General features: G+C 46.0%; 1 long non-coding RNA gene across 4 annotated transcripts in view; it reads left to right on the forward strand.

Annotated features, from left to right (window-relative positions):
* LOC102154815 overlaps nucleotides 1-4,789 on the forward strand; it is a 12,044-nt gene extending 7,255 nt beyond the window's left edge. For all 4 annotated transcript variants that reach the window (XR_005376605.1, XR_005376606.1, XR_005376604.1 and 1 more), the window contains one exon: nucleotides 3,547-4,789. This is a non-coding gene — a long non-coding RNA (uncharacterized LOC102154815). The remainder of the gene's footprint in view (nucleotides 1-3,546) is intronic.
* Nucleotides 4,790-15,044: the final 10,255 nt, after the last annotated feature.

A 15,044-nucleotide genomic window follows, 5' to 3' on the forward strand; every position in this document is an offset into this window, starting at 1 on the left:
GCTCCCAAAGGTGCCCAGGCTGCCACAAAGGTTCCAGTGTAGAGGCTTCTGCCTGCCAGTGTGAGGACGGAAGGACTGGTATGAATGACCTCTGGGCTTCTGTCTGCATGGGCCTGGTGTCCTTTTGTGCTACTTGTACAAATAAACCTGTGGCAGGATCCGTCAAAAAAATTTTTTTAAGCTTACACAAAATTGCAAATAATAGTATATACCACAAAATATGTTTCCTGAACTGTTTAGAATAAATTGAGGGCATGACACTGCATCACTCCCATAATATTTCTGTATGTATTTTTTACAAACAATGGCTTCCTCCTAACCAACTGTAAAATATCTACCAAAATCAAGAAAACAAGATGGATGTATTATACATTATACTATAATATATCCCTTAAGATTACCACTATCTGATCTTTAGATTTCATTAGTATTAACCCTTACCCCCAAATTTAGCAAGGTGATGGATAAAAATGGATAGAATAAAATAAATAGCTTTTCTGTAATAACCAACTATAAGATGTGATAAAAAATATTCCTCACGTTGTAACAAAAACTGTCCTATATGAAGGAAATAACCCAACACACCCAACAGAAAATATGCAAAAGATATTTGGTTGCAGGAAAATGTAACAAAATTAGACATTTACTCTTAACCAATCAGAAATGGCCCCAAATGAATGCAAAACTGAAAGGAGAACAAGAAACAGAAATGCAGAGTCTGTTACATAAATAAGACATTTGACACCCTGACCCCTCACACAGGGGGAAGTGCTGCTGAAAGCAGGGAAGGTACTCTGGAGTGTAGGGAGTTTGAGTGTGGCTAAAAAATAAAGAGGGACATGCAGAACAACCTCAATCATGTCATTAAGTTTATATGTTTTCAAAAAAAACCCCACACAGACTGAGATGACATAGTTTAATCACAATTTAAGTATTTTCTATGGGAACACATGCATGGGATCAAGCATGAGAGACCTGAAGAGATCATGTCAAGTGGTTAAGAGAGCAGGAACAAGTGAGGGGTGGGTGTTCAAGGGAACGCTAGCTTTGTCTAGGATGCTTTTGTGTATCTTGGAATTGCTTTATTTTTTTAAAAGAGTTTTAAAAAATGTATTTTTGTGTGCGTGTGCACGTGTGAGAAAGAGTACATGAGGCACAGAGGCAGAGGGAGAAACAGATACTCCGCTGAACAGGGAGCCTGATGCAGAACTGGATCCCAGAACCCTGAGATCATGACCTGAGCCAAAGGCAGATGCTTAACCCACTGAGCCACCCAGAAAACCCTGGAATTGCTTTAAAATGCACTTGTGTTGCTCATATAATTAAAAATAGATGAAAAAGCTAACTAAAATGTTACCAGATTCTTTCTTTCTTTTGTGAAACGAAAGAGATCAGAGCAGGCCAAATTCTTTTCCTCTCCTGTGTCTCCAACTGATTTCAACTTGCAGAGATATAGCTGAAGATGGTCTGAAGCTATTAAGTTACTCTGAGAGAAGGAGAAAATAACCCTCTTGTTGTTGGGATTATCATGAGTACAGCCACATCTGTGTACAAAACAACCCATGGCTCAAATAAAGGTGAGACAAGGCTAGATGCAAAGGAACTTTGCTAAAACCATAAGAACCTGGCGGGCTCATTTGGGCTTCCCTCACAACATGGCAGCTGGGTTCCCAGAGCAGGTGTCCCCAGACGGCCACATCGGAATGCATGATGCTCTTATGGCATCATCTAGTCTCAGGGGCCCCACAGCATCAGCTCAGCCACTTTGTTGGTCAGGACTGTCACAAAGTCTGCCCAGAGTCCAGTGGTGGAACCTGCTGGCTTGATCAAAGAAGTGTCAAGGTCACATACTTTAAGGGGGAAAAATGCATGTGCTATGGGAGACATCATTGTGGCCGTCTTCGGAAATTGTAGCCTTGGGACCAAGCTACATGCAAAGAGCATTGGAAAAACTTGCAGACACCTGTGCTTCACAGGGAACAGGAGACACTGGATCATCCTCTGGAAAATGAGTCATGAAACAACGGGCATTGCAACAGACATTTAGTAGTTTGCTAGCTTGGTAGACAGGATCATGTAGGATAGTATTTCTCTGTCCCATTAGAGGTTGGTGATTGATTGATTGATTGATTGATTGACTGAGAGAGCAAGGGAGTTGGGGGACAGGGGAGGAGCAGAGGAAGAAGGAGAGAGAGGGACTCTTAAGCAGGCTCCCTGCCCAGCGTGGAGCCCAACATGGGGCTCTATCCCAGGACCTGAGCTGAAACCGAGAAACCTAACCTACTAAGCCACCCAAGCACCCCTAGAGGTCTTTCAAATTAGTAATAAGGTTCTTCTAGCTCCTTTTAATACTTTACTATTAAATTAATTTTAAAATTATGATTTAATATTTCCATATTGTGCATTGATTGGACACAAATGTAACTGAAGTGCAACCAGAAGTTAGTTTCTTTCTTTCTTTTTACATCAGGCTCAAGGTGAGCTAATTTACTTCAGAGCTGTGCCTCACAGTCCCCGAGACAGGCCGGGGAAGAAGGGATGATTGCCAGTCACTATCTATGGAGTTTGGCCACTGATCGTGTGTGAATGAAGATGCAGATCCCTTTTCATTTCTTAAAGAAATTCGGTGCTGTTAGCTGAAATAGGAAGTCATAAAAGAGAGCTGGCTTTGGCAGGTGTTCCCTACCCGCTGTGACTCAGCCTCGGTCCTGGAACCCCTCTCTCCTTTGCTTTGCAGTGATGGGGCTGAGGTGCCACATCCACACCCTGGAGGTGTTGACATCTTGTTGAGTCTCCTGACGACGGGGGAAGGCCTAGGAGGCAGGAGGGGAGAGGGGCTTGCTTCTGGCTGCTGTCAGGATCTGCTCAGTGAGCAGGTGCAGCACTAGCCACCCTTCCACTGCCCTAGCCCTGACCGCGTGTCAAACACCCCTCATGCTACTGGGAAGCTGGGGCACGGCCTCCCTCTCCAGGGCCCACTAGTCCTGGGGATGGCAGTTGCTTCTTGCAATTAAGAATCTTATCTTCTCCTTATTCGCCTTCCCAGCCTCCATCACCTGTGTTACCAGACCCCTGAACCAAAATACGTGGTGTGGTTTCTGCATGCCCCACTGGATGCACTGATTTGCCAACAGGCTTTCCATTAGAATTTAAGTTGTGTGGGGCTCAAGACTTTTGTGTTTTGCTGGCTTCTCTGCTCCAGTGAAGCACCATGGGAAGTACTTGTGAGTGTGTCTGGATGGGCAGGCCCAGGAAGCAAGCAGGACTCACCGTGCTGGAGCTCAGGAAAGACCTGAGGTCTAGGAATATATAGATTTAAGAGCTGTCTGCACAGTGAGGAAAGAGGAATGAGGTGGTTTAGGAAAAGTCTAACATGAGCCAGACTGTTTTATTTGCTGGAGAGAGAGATTAAACTCAAAATGGAACGAAACCAGATAAAGTCATCCACTATAGTTTAGCAAATCCTACCCCTGCCCAGCCCCCAGATTTTACAAACACGTAGAAAAGTTGTGAGGTTGCAAGGAAAATGTGTTTGTGTTTCTGCAGCTGAGACTGTGCGTGACCCAGCTTCCCAGGTCCATCTCCCTGGGGCCCAGGAGGTCAGAGCATCGAGGAAAGCCACCGGAGAGTACCAGCCCACACCGTTGAGAATCTGGATTTGGTGTCTTGAAGAGACAAGGAAAGCCCACGTCTAAACCCAGAGCGCACGGAGGCTCTGGGCTGGACGCGCTCAGCGGCGGTGGCGCGGGTGGTGTTCGTGCTGCTGGCTCTCACGTGCTGTGTCCTCTCACGGTTCAGTGTCGCCTCCCCAGCTCCCGTGCCTCTGTTTGCCTCCTGCTTCCCGTCATGGCCTTCACCTCTTTGGCAAGTGCTCGTCCACCGACCCGGCCAGCTGCTTCCCTGCGCCGCCCTAGAAACAAACGGCTCTCCCGGCCCCGGCCAGGCGGGAACCTGGCTCGCTCCGCTCGCTCGCGGTGTTGGCGCCCCTGGAGTCCCGGCTGGAGTCCCAGGGCGTTTGGGGTCCTCTTGCACTCCGAGGTTCTGAGCCTGCCTGTGCCCGTGTCCTGCGTTTCCCCAATGGTCCTGTCTGTCCCTGCCACCGGCCTGTCGCTGCTCTGTCCCCTGGACTGCGAGCCCAGTGAGGCTGCTGCCTCAGGCTGCGGGGACAGTCGCTCCGTGCTGCCCCATCGCCCCCCCTACTGTTTCCAGGACACATCTCTATGTGTTCTTGGTCAAGGGCTCCGTGGACCTGTGCCCTTTATGAAATGGAACTGTAGTGGTGTGACTGGGAACGGTCCACGGGCCCTGTGTGCAGAGAAGCCATGTATCCAGTCGAACAGGCTCCTTGCCTGGCTCCCAGGCCACAGGGTTGACCAAAATTTCTGTGGGCTGGGCGGATGCCGGAGCCCAGGCAGCAGGGAGGACACTGTGGGCCAGACAGCGTGGCTGGGCCTGGCCCTGAGGGCAGTACCTCTGCTCTTGCCTCTTCGTTGCAGGGTAGAAAGGTGAGCTGGTCCAACACCTCTGCGGACTTTAGAATTCAACCCTAGCCTCAGAAGGATTTCTAAAGCCCACTGTAAAAATTGAGATCTTTTTGCAGATGCAGCTCCTAAATCCTTTGCTTCTTGCTCCTTCCCCCCACTCCCTCCCTCCATTCCCCCCACCCCCCAAATGGCCACTATGGTCAAAAGGCAAAGTCCTGCTGGTGAATAAGCAGCTGATTTTGACATCTGAAAACCAGCAGAAATTGGAACTCTACAATGAATCGTTGAATAAACAAATGAATTTAAATCAATCACCTTGACAGTAGACTTCCTTTTCAAAGAGGGTTTGATTCTGTATCTCTTGACTGCTCAGTTTTTAAGTTCTGTGTGTCAGTTTGAACCCCCGACTGGGCTTCCTCCCCAGATGAGCATTGTGTGCTTTAGGGAGGTAGGTGAGCTTAGGTGGGGGCCCCCGGGGGAGTCATCCCAGGCCTGAGACGTCCTCCTTCCCACCCTGCGCCATCTCCCAGGCCAGCGCCTGCCCTCTGCCCATGTCCCAGGTAGTGTGTGTCGACTGCTCTGCGCCAAGCATGGCTTTCTAGAATTGGCTATATGTGGCTAAGTGGTGATTTTCTTGCAATGAAGCCTCACTTCTCAAATACTGGCTCCATTAAGAGAACGACCAGTCAGGTAGCTCCTCCTGTATAAATGCTCTTGCCATCCTAGTTCATTCTTGGGCTCTTAAAATAGATTTGTTCACCATTAGCAGATGTTTCTCCCATGTGCATTTATTTGCCAAATGACAAATCCGTCGTGAAGTGACGGCACTTCATGCCGGTGATGCCAGGCGTTGACCCTGTTTGAAAGGGTGGCGGCTTCTTCCTCGAGGCTATGTTCCAGCTGTGACCAGGGACATGTGGGGGGGGACACCTGCCCGGCAGGAAGCCGCAGACATCCCAGTGCCCTGACGGGTGAGCTCAGCTTCTCTGATGGGCTCATGTACCACGGGCCCAGCTGTCCCTGGTCCTGGTCTGAACCAGTAACCTCGAAACTCAACCAGCTGAGATATGCTGTCACATGTCATGTTTATTTTAGAATTTCGGCTCCCCTTACAGATCCAGCACTGTCAGACACCCTCACTGCGGTCAGATGGGCACTGGCTGCCTAAAGACCTAGATTTTCCTGCAATTCTTGTTATGAAAACCAATGTGGGAGCCACTGCTTTGTTGGAGGGGTTAGCCCCCAGTAGGCCAACGGGGCACTGGCTCACATCACAGGCCTCAGCCTGAGGGGCAGTGGAGTGCAGGGCTGGGGAGAGTCAACGGGCACAGGTAGCTGCCCTTCATCCCCCACGTCCACACCAGGCTCTTCCCCAGCAGGCCTAACTGACCCCCACCCAACCTTGCCTCCCCCAGCCCACTAAGGGATGTGGGAGATGGCCCCTGGCCTCCCCCTGCCACGCTGTCCTTGCTGTGATCTGGTTGTGGCTGCAAACTGAGGACGCCTGGGACTGCCAGAAGCCAGAAGCTGGAGGGTCCTTCCCCAGAGCTTTTGGAGGGAAGGTGGTCCTGTCAACACTTTGATTTCAGACTTTTGGCCTCTGGAACTACAAGGGGATACATTTCTGCTGTTTCAATTGCTCCTGTGTAGCAGACAGGGACAGAGACAGAGACAATAACGTCCAGAATCTACAGCCTCGCTGGCCCCCTCCAGCAGATGGATGCACGTGCACATCATGGGACCCTTTTGCGGGGCGGGGGCTGGGTCTACTGCCCACACTCGCTCCTCCCAAAAAGTATGGCTCTGAAGAGGGTTGCAGGCTGGCTGGGGAAGAGGAAGGGTGCCCCCACACTCCCCTCCTGTGTGACGATCCTCCTTAACCAACCTGCGAGGGTCCTGTACCCTCAAAGCGAATTCTAGCATCCGTGCCTTGAAACTGCCTTCTCCGAGAACAGTGAGTCACACTAAAGTCACAAGTTTTGTGGAAGTTGTGATATCTGATCCAAAATATTCAAAAGTAAAAAAAAATATTCAAAAGTTTTATAAAGCCGCACTTAGAGTTGATTTGGGTTTTTTTCCACTGTAAGAATCTAGATCCCATGCTATGTCATTAGTAACCTAGAGGTGATTTATTTTGCTAGGGAAAAGATGAAAGAAAGACTGAGGCAGAACCACATCTTTCCTGGAAGGGTTTCCTGGCTTCCATCAGCCTCCCCCGCCCCTCCACCCCGAGCAGGTAGGAAGTGAGGTGCCCCCTGAAGTGGGCAGGAAGGGAAGGGGCTTTGTCGTCAGGAGGTGCCCAGAGGACAGAGACAAGTCAATCCATAGATGACAGTCTGCTGTCCAGAAATGAGTTTCATGAAGTTTTAAAATAATTAAAAATTCTGAGCTTCGTTAATGTCAGGAACATTTTTATTTGATTGAAATGTTAATGAAAGATTCCACACATGTTTACATTTGATTACAAAATCACTTGTGTGGGTGTTTGCTTCATTCCTCTCGTGAATGAGCTTGCCTTTATCTGTTTTTCCTCTGTCCCTCCCACTCCCTCTCAGGAATGGAACCTGGAGTATCCTCTCTCCTGGAGTAGTCTCTCTCATGGATTGTCCTTCTCTCCTGGAGTATTCCTCTTTCTTGGAGTAGGCTTTTTCTTAGTGTATCCTCTCTCCTAGACTATCCTCTCTCCTGGACTATCCCTCTGTCCTGGAGTATCCCTTGCTCCTGGAGTAGCTTCTCACCTAGAGTTGTATCTCTCTTAGAGTGTCTTCTCTTCTGGAGTAGCTCTCTCTCCTGGAGTAGCATTTCTCATGGATTATCCTTCTCTCCTGGAGTATTCCTCTTTCTTGAAGTAGCTTCTTTTTTTATTTTTTATTTTTATTTTTTGAAGTAGCTTCTTTATTGGATTATCCCTCTCTCCTGGAGTAGCCTTTTTCTTAGTGTATCCTCTCTCCTAGACTATCCTCGCTCCTGGACTATCCCTCTCTCCTGGAGTAGCCTCTCTCTTAGAATATCCTCTATCCTGGAGTATGTCTCTTCTGGAATAGCTCTCTTTCCTGGAATAGTCTCTTTCCTGGACTATCCCTCTCTCCTGGAGTATCTCTCTCTCCTGGAGTAGCCTCTCTTCTGGATTAGCTGCCTCCTGGATTATTCTCTCTGTACCTCCAGCTCCTAGCACAGTGCTAGCAGAATAGGAGGTGTACAGAAAATACTTGTTAAATTGAACAGAATGGACATTGAAAAAATCCAACTATAGCATGATTTTTTTAAAAAAAACTATATAATCAAATAGTGAGGAACTGGAAGTCCTAGCCTCAGCAATCAGACAACAAAAAGACATTAAAGGCATTCAAATTGGCAAAGAAGAAGTCAAACTCTCCCTCTTCGCTGATGACATGATACTCTACATAGAAAACCCAAAAGTCTCCACCCCAAGATTGCTAGAACTCATACAGCAATTCGGTAGCGTGGCAGGATACAAAATCAATGCCCAGAAATCAGTGGCATTTCTATACACTAACAATGAGACTGAAGAAAGAGAAATTAAGGAGTCAATCCCATTTACAATTGCACCCAAAAGCATAAGATACCTAGGAATAAACCTAACCAAAGATGTAAAGGATCTATACCCTCAAAACTATAGAACACTTCTGAAAGAAATTGAGGAAGACACAAAGAGATGGAAAAATATTCCATGCTCATGGATTGGAAGAATTAATATTGTGAAAATGTCAATGTTACCCAGGGCAATTTACACGTTCAATGCAATCCCTATCAAAATACCATGGACTTTCTTCAGAGAGTTAGAACAAATTATTTTAAGATTTGTGTGGAATCAGAAAAGACCCCGAATAGCCAGGGGAATTTTAAAAAAGAAAACCATATCTGGGGGCATCACAATGCCAGATTTCAGGTTGTACTACAAAGCTGTGGTCATCAAGACAGTGTGGTACTGGCACAAAAACAGACACATAGATCAGTGGAACAGAATAGAGAATCCAGAAGTGGACCCTGAACTTTATGGGCAACTAATATTCGATAAAGGAGGAAAGACTATCCTTTGGAAGAAAGACAGTCTCTTCAATAAATGGTGCTGGGAAAATTGGACAGCCACATGCAGAAGAATGAAACTGGACCACTCTCTTTCACCATACACAAAGATAAACTCAAAATTGATGAAAGATCTAAATGTGAGACAAGATTCCATCCAAATCCTAGAGAAGAACACAGGCAACACCCTTTTTGAACTCGGCCATAGTAACTTCTTGCAAGATACATCCACGAAGGCAAAAGAAACAAAAGCAAAAATGAACTATTGGGACTTCATCAAGATAAGAAGCTTTTGCACAGCAAAGGATACAGTCAACAAAACTCAAAGACAACCTACAGAATGGGAGAAGATATTTGCAAATGACATATCAGATAAAGGGCTAGTTTCCAAGATCTATAAAGAACTTATTAAACTCAACACCAAAGAAACAAACAATCCAATCATGAAATGGGCAAAAGACATGAAGAGAAATCTCACAGAGGAAGACATAGACATGGCCAACATGCACATGAGAAAATGCTCTGCATCACTTGCCATCAGGGAAATACAAACCAAAACCACAATGAGATACCACCTCACACCAGTGAGAATGGGGAAAATTAACAAGGCAGGAAACAACAAATGTTGGAGAGGATGCGGAGAAAGGGGAACCGTCTTGCTCTGTTGGTGGGAATGTGAACTGGTGCAGCCACTCTGGGAAACTGTGTGGAGGTTCCTCAAACAGTTAAAAATATACCTGCCCTACGACCCAGCAATTGCACTGTTGGGGATTTACCCCAAAGATACAAATGCAATGAAATGTCGGGACACCTGCACCCCGATGTTTATAGCAGCAATGGCCACGATAGCCAAACTGTGGAAGGAGCCTCGGTGTCCAACGAAAGATGAATGGATAAAGAAGATGTGGTCTATGTATACAATGGAATATTACTCAGCTATTAGAAATGACAAATACCCACCATTTGCTTTAACGTGGATGGAACTGGAGGGTATTATGCTGAGTGAAGTAAGTCAGTCGGAGAAGGACAAACATTATATGTTCTCATTCATTTGGGGAATATAAATAATAGTGAAAGGGAATATAAGGGAAGGGAGAAGAAATGTGTGGGAAATATCAGAAAGGGAGACAGAACGTAAAGACTGCTAACTCTGGGAAACGAACTAGGGGTGGTAGAAGGGGAGGAGGACGGGGGGTGGGAGTGAATGGGTGACGGGCACTGGGGGTTATTCTGTATGTTAGTAAATTGAACACCAATAAAAAATAAATTAAAAAAAAACAAATAGTGAGGAACTGATTGAGAAATATGAAAGGATCAGGTTAAAAATGATTAAAGACACTAAATTGTTCCATGTAGATTGAAAAGTAAACTCCAAAAAAAAAAAAAAGTAAACTCCATAAAGGACAAGATAGGCTTAAGAAAGAATTTACTGAATAAATTATATTTAAAAGCAAACATCAGACTAGAAAAATAATGACCAATTAAAAAATGAGCAAAGGACACGAACAGATTATACATAAAAATATGCAGAAAATACCCAGTAAGCCTACTGAAAAAGAATTTATTCTTGCAAATAATCAAATTAGTGAAATGAAAACATTATATCTCCCCCAATAATGGCAATATCCGGTAATTCCTCACACTTATTATTTGTAAGGTTGGGATTTGCACACCAGCAAGCCTATGGATCAGCATACACTTTTGGGAGAACAATTTGGCAATACTATAATAAAGTCTTGATCATAATTTCTAGTTCCTAGGCACTTATCCTGAAGAATTATCATTGATGCTTACATAGATTTGTCTAGTATTATTTTAGTGTGATTATTTAAATTAGTAAAAAGTTAACAATAACCTATATATCCAACCATAAAAGATCTTTAAACCAAACGATGGTACATCCATAAGATGGAACACTATGTACTGATTTTAGAAAAATCTATATTTTAATCACTCCATGAATATATTTATTGATACAGGAACATAGTTATAATATATCATTAAATAATAAAAGGCAAACTACACATCTGTGTATGTAGCAGAATCCTATTTTTATATTAAAAAATTCTGTACATCTAAGCCAAGGCAAAGACTCATAGTCTATATCCTAAACATTAACAATGGTTCATATTTGAGTAGATGTGGTTATTGAATGCATACAGTTGGGCTTTTCCATGTTTTTTTTTTTAATTTTTTTTTTTTATTTATTTATGATAGTCACAGAGAGAGAGAGAGGCAGAGACACAGGCAGAGGGAGAAGCAGGCTCCATGCACCGGGAGCCCGACGTGGGATTCGATCCCTGGTCTCCAGGATCGCGCCCTGGGCCAAAGGCAGGCGCTAAACCGCTGCGCCACCCAGGGATCCCGCCATGATTTTTTTTTTTTAACTTAGAAACGGATCATAACCATAATTAAAAACTCAAGCTGTAAAAAAAAAAAAAAAAACAAAAAAACTCAAGCTGTGATAGTTTAATGGTGAATGAACTGCTGGTTAATGATTCTGGGAATGTCCTCTCACTAATGAGCGCATACTGCCTCCTGAGCCATGCATGGGATGTGCAGTGGTCAAACATGACCAGGCATTCTTCCAAATGGACAACAGCCTGGCTCTCAAACACCTTCCCAGCGTTCCTGGTTGCTGTCTGCAGAAGGCAGGCACTTAGCAGGTGATTTTGAGGTTTGCCATTTTGGATAGTTTTGAACAAGTGTGCTTTTCTTCGTGTAAGCTATGCAGATGAGCCATTTGCTTCAAATTCTAACATAATTATCTCTCCGCCACTTACCTTTCCAGAACAGAGTCTCTCGACTCTTTTTGCCAGATCATTTTCCATCAGGGAGCCATCCTGGACACTGCAGGGTGTTGAGTAGCATCCCTAGCTTCCAACTGCTAGGTACTGGCAGCACCCTGAGACTAGTTTGACACCCAAGGATGTCTCCAGACATTGCCAGATGTTGCCCCTGGTTGAGACCCCAGCTCTGGAAGAAGAATCACTCCTAGTAAATAAAGAAGCCAAAGTATTCATTTCTTTGCCTGATTTACATTCCATTTTCAAAATCAGCCCTAATTTTGTAATATTTCTACCTATACTATATACAACACATAGATTGTTGCATACATAGAACCAGATGGAGAGGTCCATAACCTCACCGACCATGTAAGATATAAATTCCAGCTTACAATGATAAAATGAGGTCACAATTATTTACTTAAGGTACTCATAATGCAAGATTTTTCTGGCAAATATTTTCTTACAAATTCAAAAACTCAATAACATCCTATGACCACCTTTTTTTTTTTTTTTTTTAAGATTTTAATTTATTTATTCATGAGAGACACAGGCAGAGGGAGAAGCAGGTTCCATGCAGGGATCCCGACATGGGACTCGATCCCGGGTCTCCAGGATCACGCCCTGGGCCAAAGGCAGGCGCTAAACCGCTGAGCCACCCAGGGTGCCCCGACCAGTGTTTTTATAAAGCTCAGACAAATATCTCCTGTTCTCAGCGTTAACTTGAAACACACCTGAAGTTGCTCCTTCTCTCGATTTAACGAAAATGATTAAAGGCAGGACAAGTGAGATGAGACAGACAAGGCTTGGCTCCATGTCTGCCGATGTCTCTCGTGTACGCAGCCTGGAGTGGATGGAGACTGGGCCCTCCAGAGATGTCAGGCTACTGCCCCTGTTCAATGAAGCTTCGTTTTAATTTCTTCTCTACGCAATAAACTTCCTTGTGTGAAGTACATAAAGGGTTTTATGAAAAGCAAACTGTCCACACTCAAAGTTCTGCTCTGAGACTGGTTTCCACCTGGAAATATGCTCCTTTACAATGTTATTACCATTTACTCTGGCTCTCATTTTATTGTTTTAGTTGTTGTTTTACTGTATTTTTTTCTCTAACTCATACACGTTGCTATGGTCAATTTAAAGGCCTGCAGACAGGGGTGCCCTCTTGGTGAGTCAGGACCAGCGAGGTGAGGTAAGCTTGGGAGCCAGCAGCTTTGGCCTTGGGAAGGGTGGGGACTCAAGGGGGAAGCCCTGGGTGACAGCAGAGCTTTCACACAAGTGCTGGCTGGGAGTGGCCAAATGGCTCCTCCACTGTTTTAGGACAAGTCAGAAATCTATATCTTCTGTGAACTCTTCCTATATTTAAATTATGCCCAGCCAATTCAAAAAGGAATGAGAAACATTCCATCATTCAAACAAAACCTTTTGTGGGGCCTGTTGTAGGGCTGCCGGGTGTGTGGCCCTGTCTGTTTCCAGGAAACCTACCTGTCCCTTCTGTCTACAGCCTCTGATGGAAATGCTCGGCATGCAAGCAGGGGGAGTCTTGCCACATCAGAATCTAACAGCTTCGCAACTCGGCTTGGCTTCACTGGAGGGGCTGATGTGGCCCTCACTGCCATCTCCCCACCCCCACCACCCCCCCGCCCCAGCTCACGGAGGAGTCCGTGTGGCTCCAGCCTGAGCTCCCTTCTGAGGCTCCTGCTCGTGGTTCACGGCAAGGCCGGTAGGCTTGTGGGCAGTTTGACCCAGGCCACCTTGGCTCTGCTGCAGATGGAGCTTCCAGGGTTCTCTGCAGCAGGGGGAGGTCAGGGCGTGTTTTCTGCCAGTACCTAGTAGCATTTATCTTCGTGTCATTGGAAACGGAAGAGAAATGGGGTGAGCCCTGTTACCAGGCGTGAAGCTGGTGAGCAGATGGGATTTTCTGCAGGCCTAGCTGCCTCTGGAATTCCTTGGGGATACTCTGCAAGGAAAACTAGAACTTATGGGCTAGTATTGCCGGCACTATTAGTGATGATTCATATTCACACTCGCACCTCCACATCTTCAGAGAGGAAACAAGTGTATAAAACAACCAACAACCTGGAGTGTAGATCCCTGGCCTCAGATGGGCGCTTGGTGTGTTCAGATCACATCGGTTGGTGCAGTGAGGACATCCAGATGGGCGTCTTGGGTGAAGGGTCGCGATAGCAGCTGTTTGTGCTGTTTGTACAACTTTTCTATAGTTGAAATTGCTTCGAAATAAAAGTTAAAGTAGTCTTGGAACAAAGCGATGACTCGGCGTGTGGTGGTGTCATGCAGGAGAGACAGCGGAGCCTTGGCCTGAAGCACCTGGACTCACCCCTCGCTCCGCAGCTCACTAGCTGTGTGTCCTTGAGTGAGTTCCTGAGCCCCTGGGAGACCCCCTCTTGTCCCTCATCTGGGAAGTAGGGATCTCATGAACACCTTCATCATCACGTGATAACTCCTGTAACAATTTAGCTCAGCGGTTAACGTAGAACATACTCCATCGAGCCTCTGGTGCTCAGGCCATCCTCGGCGTTCCTTGCTCCTGCTGCACCAGCCCGTGCCTGCCCTCACCTGCATGTGGTGTTCTCCCATGTGGTATCCATGTCCAGCGTCCCCATTCACTAAGGCACCAGCCACATTGGCTTAGGCCCAGCCTGATGTAGCACATCCTCATCTTAACTAGTTACGTTTGCACCAACCCCAAAAAAGCTCATGTCCTGAGGGTCCTGGGGACTGGGACTTTAGTTTATGGGTTGGGAGGGACACAATTCAGTTGCAACAAATGGTGTGATTATGAGTAGCACCCTAGAGGAACCCCATCCTGCTCTGCAGGTCGGTGATTCCATGTAGTTCTTAGAGGGGTGATACTTGGTCATTATTTGTTTGCTTATATAACAACAATTCACAAAGCACTCAAACAGGGCAGTTTGACCTTTCCGTTTCCCAGAGCTAATGGGAATTATTTGTGTTTCAGGGAATTTGCAACACTCACTCTAGGTGCCTGGGGAGAGGAAACACTCCAGCTCAACTTGAAAGTACCACTGCATGTCACTGGCCTCAAAATAGGTTTGTATCCCTGAAAAAGAAGGCAAATGTGAGTATTATGGTCAAATGGGTTCCTTTGGGTTCTGTCATTGGAGAAGTTTGCTTCTGTCTAGTTTAGAGCAAGAATAAACTCTAGGTGGGGTCTGAGAGTGAGGGTGGCTCCTGGGATTATAGGATCTGGAGGATGCTGTGTTCCTGGCCCAGAGGGCCATGGGCAGCTGCAACCACGTGCAGAGGGACCAGAGGCCTGGGTTCTTTAGGGGTGATCGAGTGGTTTGGCTGAGATTTGGGAGCATTGCCAGCCTCCTGGACCCACACTTACCTGTTTGCACACCCTCCGTGGCAGACATTCAGCTTCCAAATGTGAAGGCACAGGGGAGGCCGACTCCCCAGACGCATTTACCCAAAGGAGAAGGTCTAAGATAATGATTCTCAACCCTGCCTGGAAGCCTGTGTGCACAGGTATGTACATGTGAGCACTTGGGTGTTCCTATGACCTTTTAATTCAAGGTCACCAACAAAGACCCTTCTCTATCTATTTCTCTTCACTAGCCTGTTGACAATCCCTGACATTTTTTACCTGAAGCAATTTTTTCTCTGAGTGAAGCTCTCCCTAGATTCCTGGAAACCATTGCTCACCTACTCCCTCATCAAGCACTTACCGAGATCTTATTATAGC

This window comes from Canis lupus, chromosome 22, assembly GCF_011100685.1.
Source record: "Canis lupus familiaris isolate Mischka breed German Shepherd chromosome 22, alternate assembly UU_Cfam_GSD_1.0, whole genome shotgun sequence".
Classification (NCBI taxonomy): domain Eukaryota; kingdom Metazoa; phylum Chordata; class Mammalia; order Carnivora; family Canidae; genus Canis; species Canis lupus.